This window comes from Cryptomeria japonica, chromosome 1, assembly GCF_030272615.1.
Source record: "Cryptomeria japonica chromosome 1, Sugi_1.0, whole genome shotgun sequence".
Taxonomy (NCBI): Eukaryota; Viridiplantae; Streptophyta; class Pinopsida; order Cupressales; family Cupressaceae; genus Cryptomeria; species Cryptomeria japonica.
Genome location: NC_081405.1, coordinates 174,493,216 through 174,500,671, shown reverse-complemented (window position 1 = coordinate 174,500,671; position 7,456 = coordinate 174,493,216).

Here is a 7,456-nt window from a genome sequence, read left to right as displayed (position 1 = left end):
TGGCCTTTAATAGATATAATAGCTTAGTTCTTTCTTATCAAGTTAAGTATGATCTAATCAATATTGAATGAATGATGAGAGATTTGGCTAGGGCCTCACAATTGGTTTTGCAGGTTGCTGATCGGGTTTAGTTTTCTTTTATTTTTTTATTTTTTTAATATTTTTTTGTTGTCTACTTGTCTGTCACGCAATCGACCTTTTATATTTATGCAATTGGTCTATTGTCATTACACAATCAGTTTGTCAGAATTACACATACTCTCTGTTAGGTTCACGCATTCGTCCTGTAAGTATCAGGCAATCGAACAAAGATTGTCACGCATTCGCTTTTGTCAAGTTTTGAATTTCTGTTTTCTGTTGGTTTGGTTTTACTACTAATCTCTTGTTTACAGACTGTGGCATATTTAAAGAAGGGATTAGATTAGTATTGTTGCATGCATCATCTAATACTTCATCTTTTGGTGCTTAAAATCAACAACAGTTAAAATGGACATACATGGATAATCTCACACTTTGTCTTTTGGTGCTTAAAATCAACAATAGTTAAAATGGACATGCATGGATAATCTCACACTTTGTCTTTTGGTGCTTAAAATCAACAACAGTTAAAATGGACATGCATGGATAATCTCACACTTTGTCTTTTGGTGCTTAAAATCAACAACATTTAAAATGGACATGCATGGATAATCTCACACTTCATTGTTTGGTTCTTAAAATGAACATGGGATTAAATTGACATGCATGTATCTCACACTTTCTCTTTTGGTGCTTAAAATCAACAAATGGTTAAAATTGACATGTATGCCTTCATATTTTGATTTGGTGTTTAAAATGGATATGCACATGCATATTCAACACATAAATTTGGGCTATAAAATGAATGTGAATTAGGCTGCATTAGATTAAATTATATTTCTTTTTCTTAAGGTAAAGAATTTTTATTGTGTTTGGCATGGACCTACTGTTGCATTAATTGACTTTCCACTCGCCTTCAGGGTCTTGGGAGAAAGGAGGAAGGTGACAACGACATCCAATTTTTATTTTATTCTATGTAATGAGGGCTATCTTTGACTAGGGATTTCGTCAACCCACAAAGGTACTTCAAATTGGGATGCGTTGGGGATATCATCTCTCCCAACATACTCTCGAGCAGCTTTTTCGAGCCGCTATATAAGTATATTGGTCAGGTGGCTAGAGCGTTGAGTGAATTCGACATATGTGGGGGCCTTTCCTGCAGCGATAAGCTCAATTAGAGTCTTAAGTGGCTTGCTCTAAGAATCCATTGTTGGATCGGGATCCCTCGAAACCTAATACTACGAACCAATTTAGTTGCCAAAAATCCTACATTCAGTGATTCCAGGAGTGCGGATCGTACCCCATAGATACCCTTCATGCACCTTACACTATGATACAAAAATCCCTCGGCTATAAGATCTTCGGATCTTCGGGGTAAGAGAGACTGGCATGCCCAAGAAGTGTGTGCAGATAGTTTCTATAGCTCACAATTCAGGAATGAGAACACTATGGTGAGTGTAGATAGTTTGGTGCATATTTACTTAATCCGAACCTCAGATTGTGATAACCCATTTATCTTGGCTATCAAGTTGAGACTTCTTAAGCCATGCATGTATGATACGGCTAAACTGGGAACCATTTTGTGCTATATAGAAAGAGATGATGTGGGAGTTGCCAATTATACCAGGTAAACTTCATCGCATTTAAGTCGTTAATGTTGGCCTTGAAATTCTTTACAACTACGCTATTCATTCTTAAGTTGCCGGTTTAATATTAATTTTTTTAGGTATCCTCAAGACAGATTTGACCGCTTGTGGTCTACTTGGTCACCTATGGGAACTAGTGTTATGAATGTTACCAAGTCATTTTGAGTAAACAACACCACAAACTTTCCTCTAGCTAATGTAATACAGACGACCGTCTTGAGAAACACAAGTGACTCTGGTGGCATAGATCTCAGCCTAGTAACATCAACATTGGAAATGTCATATTGCTATTGTATTTTCTAGCATATTAATTATCAGGAACTGAATCCTTATCGCTTAAAATTAATAACGTCATTTAAAATCTATAAGTTAATGTTGTCTTTAAAATTATTGTTTTTCATTGTAAATTGGTGTTGGGGATTTGACCAAAGGAAACTACTCCCAGCATAGAAATCTCCTATATAGTGTCTATTGACATCACTTGTTTTTAGACATCAGGATGAACATGTTTTAGATGTTATAATCAATGTAATTTAAATCTACAAATAATGCTCAATCTACAATTGTGAAGTTTATCTTTATAGTTGAAAAAGCGAATTAAAGTAGAAGATGAATTTTATAGTCCCAAAGCTAGTAAGATTAAATTTTCATAATCATTTAACAACATCTATCATAACCAACATTAACATCAAACAATGTCAAATATTATTATTTTATTTTAATTATGTATTTCAATATTATAATCATTCCTAATTCTTTGTCCTATATTAAATTGTTTGAAAATACTTTAATGTGTTTATATAATTTTTCTATCATTAATTAATATAAAAAAATCTTTTACCATATCAAATAAATTTCCAATAGGTAGACATCTTATTAGGTTACAAAACAATATGTTCACGTCAATTGTCAAAAGGATTGACTCTCTTTGAGTATCCCTCCCCATCAAAAACCTCGGTGAGAAATGTTGTTGGAGACTACTGCTCCAATCCACCCTTACAATGAATCTTTGATTAGAAATTTTAGGGCACCAACCCAAAGAGAACCTGAGGTATGTGAAAACTGTGACAGGTATGCGAAATATGCATAGGTAATTAATGCAAGTGGATTATGAGAGCGAATATTTGTATATGCATTTTGATGTAATATTTTGATGAGCAAATAAGAGAAGAGCAGAGTGAAGAAAAGTTTGTGGCAGAGGTATTTGACAGAGCTTAAACCGGTATAAATCAAGCATTGTAGATGCTATTTTGAGCAGTACATTGTCATTGGATTTAATCATCCAATTTTGTAGTCAGTGTGACTCCTTTTTGTGATTGAGCAGTGAGCTCTAGGCTGTTGGCCTTCTTGCATATGCAGGCCCCTATCGTATTAGTAATATTTATTCATATTGGTCAGTGAGTAAATATTGTGGGTCACAAATCCCACCGAGTTTTTTCCCCTACTTGGTTTCCTCGCAAAAGTATCTTGTGTTATGGTGTGCATTGATGTTGTCTCTCTTATTTCTCTTTATTGCTTAATTGCTTGTTTACCAGTACATTAATTTGGGTTGTAAAGTTGCAAACCAGTTTAAATATTTCATATACCAGTACTTTCCAATAGGTAGACATCTTAAGAATGTTGGAGGTCTTAACATCTTGTGAATTATTTTTGGAGTGCAACCTATGTGCAGATATTCCAGACCTGCAATTTTTTTATTTAAAGAAATAAAAAAAAAAAAAAAAAAAAAATTCAAAGTAGAAACTTTTCATGTAGCATTTTGAAAACCATGAATTAAATCAAGGATTTATTGAATTGATAATGAAATCAGAAATAACCTTGTGCCGCATCCAAAGCCTAGTTTTCCAATCTAGTTGGGGATATTTTGGTGCCTCTGGATCTACAAACAGAAAGTACTACATGATCTAGTAATCTCTCACTTCTATTGTGGAAAGAAATATTTGAAGTTTATAGTTACCGTAAAGGTTATCACTTAGGGAGCCTCCAGACATATACTCGTAAACAAGCATGAGATCTCTGGATTCATTACAGTATCCAAGAAAGGAAAGTAGCTTCTTATGATTGATTCTTGACAGAAGTTCGACCTGCTCATGAAGTTGAAAGCATTAAGATTTCTCAAACAAATGCAGACGGAAATAAAGTGCTTTTGCAATCTAAGCATTACCTCATTTGAGAATTGTTCAATTCCATGTTTGTTGAAAATAGAGAGTACTTTTACAGCTATTTGCTTCCCATCCTGCAATTTGCCCAAGAAAACAACTCCGAATGACCCCTGGCCAATTTTACGACTAAAATTTTCTGTCGCCATCTTCATTTCCTCGAGAGTAAAGGCACGAGATTTTGATGAATTTGCTACATTGACCATTAAATAATTTGCATTTTGTTTGTTTGTAACATGTGAGAAACGTAAATAGTCTCTTAAGATATAATTTCACTCGCATTAAATTAAGGATTATTGTATGTTGTACTGCATTAGTAAATGTGGAGTACGTACCGAGAGGGCTTGGTTGAGTGCATGCATTTTTAAATTTCATTCGATAAATGATAATACCCAATAAAATGGCAGTTGAAACTACGCCTCCTGCTACTCCAAGCGGAATTATGGGGAAGTGATCACGACACTCGCGCTTTGTTGCCACTGAAAGTGTGCCAAATAAGTAGTTGTTTTTAATGGTTATGGATTTTATTATTATTTTTAGTTAACATTTTTTAAATTGGAAATTTATAATGCAGATAAAAATAAATATAATAAATATAGAATTACTGGAATGTCAAATTTATTTTGTTGAGAAGTTGGTCTGGAATGACACCCTCAAAATTATTGTTGGATAAATCTCTGCCATAATCTCAAATTAATATACAATTTAGTTTTAATAATTATAACTTATTTTTTGAAAATGTAGCAAAGGATGGTTCAAACTTACAATTTTTTGAGGCGAGGGAGCTTAGATAACCAATCTAAAATTTGACCAGATAAATCATTATTTTGAAGATACCCGCACATTTATTAAATTTATTAATTGTAAATTTGTTCTAAAAATCTTATATTATTTAATATATTACATCTTAAATAAAACCTTGTAGTTATAGTGTCGTTGATAAGAAATAATTTTCAATGAAAAAATTATGCTAATCAAATTCATTGCTTTTGTTCACTTCAGATATTATGGTGTGTTGTAGTTTCAATGATTATATACATTGTTTAAGCATGAGGTAGTGCATCTTGAACATGACTTTTATGTACATGATAAGATCGTGTTTGTGTGCATTATAATCTACACCTTATAAATCCCATAGATGGAATATTTATGAAGATAAGAATGACACAATTGAAAAAATTATTAATTGAAAGTTTGATGTACTCACAATGTCTCTAACTTCGAAAGATTCGTCAAATTTGGCAACATTCCATTGAAATTATTGTCGTTGAGCAACCTGATAAGAATCCATGTCCAAATATAAGTATATTAATGACAGATAAGTAATTCTATAAAAAACTTATGATGAACATGTTCAGAAAGTTAAGTCATAGGAGATCACAGTCTTAAAGATGGATATTTGTAACATATATAATAGTACAAAGAAGACAAATTTTTTTTAGGATCATCAATGCCCTATAATATATATATGTGATAAACATTTCCACACAAAAGAACAATGCATGTAAATGACCATATTCTAAACTATATGAAACTCTAGCAAGGTTATCTCTCATTAGTTTTAAATATGAAGCCACTTGATATGGACAAAATAGTTCAAAATGGACAATTGACCAACATAGCCTATTGTTACAAAGAATTTATATTTACACAAGTAAAATAAATAACCAAATCGACAGACATATCCTATCTTTCGAAAGAATTTATGATTACATGTGTAAATAAATAATGATATATATAACCTAGTAAATAAAGTAAAATTAACCCAATAAACTTAATTTGTTTATCAAATGTTAATGAATTATAAACCATCATTAAAAAAAATACATAAATCATCAGAAATACATATAAAAAAATACATCCAAAAATGTGTCTCTTATTTATCTGATTATTTATGTGACTACATAGCTAGCTCCGTTGGATCATTTTGATACTTTCCCACGATGCAACAAGTTAAATGTGTGAGTAGTAATTATTTGATTTCCTGCCTGTACTCAAATTAAAAACTTCATGCTTACATTGAAATGAGTTCCACCAAATTCATAATTCTTTTTAATGTCAGATATAAATGGAAAATATCCACATATTTTAACCTAAAATTACATCTTGGAAATCCTTATAATGTTTTTGATTACGGGAAAAACAGGTTTTGAAGGGACCCCGAAACCCTTTACAAAAGAACCTTAAAAGAAAAGAGCATTAAGAAACAAGACAAGACATTCTGCAAAAAAACTAGCAAAGTACTGGGCAAAAGCTAGCACAAAAGCCCAACAAAACCAACAAGATCCAACCTAAATAGAAAATAGATAAATTACTTAATGTTTTAAAGGGCATTAGCCAAATTTCCACTAATACCTTGTATTTCTTTGATATTATCCCTGAGCATTGTGATTTCCTTGGAAGAGGCCAAGGCAACCTTTTTCATACCCGACCTAGTCCTTTTGGCCGCACCTTCAGGAGCACTATCCACATTTCCAACCTCAATAGCATCATCATCAACATCAAGGTCCACAATAGGTTTGGAAGTGCTGGAGCCATCAAGGTATTTGGCAATTTCCTCCATATTCCTGGTCACAGTGTAACAGGCTGAAAATTTGAAAGAAATTTAAATTCAAATAATCTAACCATTGCAAAAATAGCCATTGACATAAGCATAGTAAAAAGGATATATATATATATATATATATATATATATATATATATATATATATTTTAAATTCAAACAGGAAAATGAATAACGATAACCGAAAAATTAAGTGCATAAACTAAAAACTAAGCATACATGTAATATTTAAGAACTAATTAACTTGCATGAATGAAAAAGTGATAGGGTTTAGAGAGTACTTTAAAACTGATGCTATAGTCTGAACTTCAAACTCTGTCAAGATGCAAGTGAGGAGGGAAAGTATCATTAGGGCGCTTTTTCGCCCAACCACGAACTATCTAGTCCCCCATGCCATATCCTTCTGGACTGGCCCGACCCTTCGCAGGAAGGTAAAGGAATACGAGAACTCAATGCCATTTGAGACTTGGTGTTAGGACCTATGAACTTAGTCGGTCATACCCTAAGGGTAACACCCTACTAGTATGACGCTCTGAGTAAGGTTGTATCTGGTGCTAAAGATCAGACTAGTACATGCATTACGTAGCACCACCTTGGCCAAGGTTTTACATTGTAAGCACGAGTCTTTGTGTTGTCAATGATCTGACCCTTCTCGGCAATAAGTCTAGGTTTAAGGAGTTCAACTAAACTCAAAAAGGGAAACTAGGCCCTGGTGGTTTCAATTGAATAGTGTAATTCACATTGCTGGTTAATGATTCAGGTTTAAGCAAAATTGACTAAGATTGATTAAGGTTTCAGTAGTCTTTTGGCATATGAGATTATGCAAGTTTCCGACTCTATACTGAGGGGCCTTGTGGTTATAATTTCTTTCAATTAATTTTGCAGTTTAAGGATTCAGTCTATATATCATACATATATTGGTACGTAGTATTACACCTTCATGCTTTCGTACACACACAACCTAGTATATGTAAGTACTTATATAGGTTGTGTATGTATGCAAGTAATTA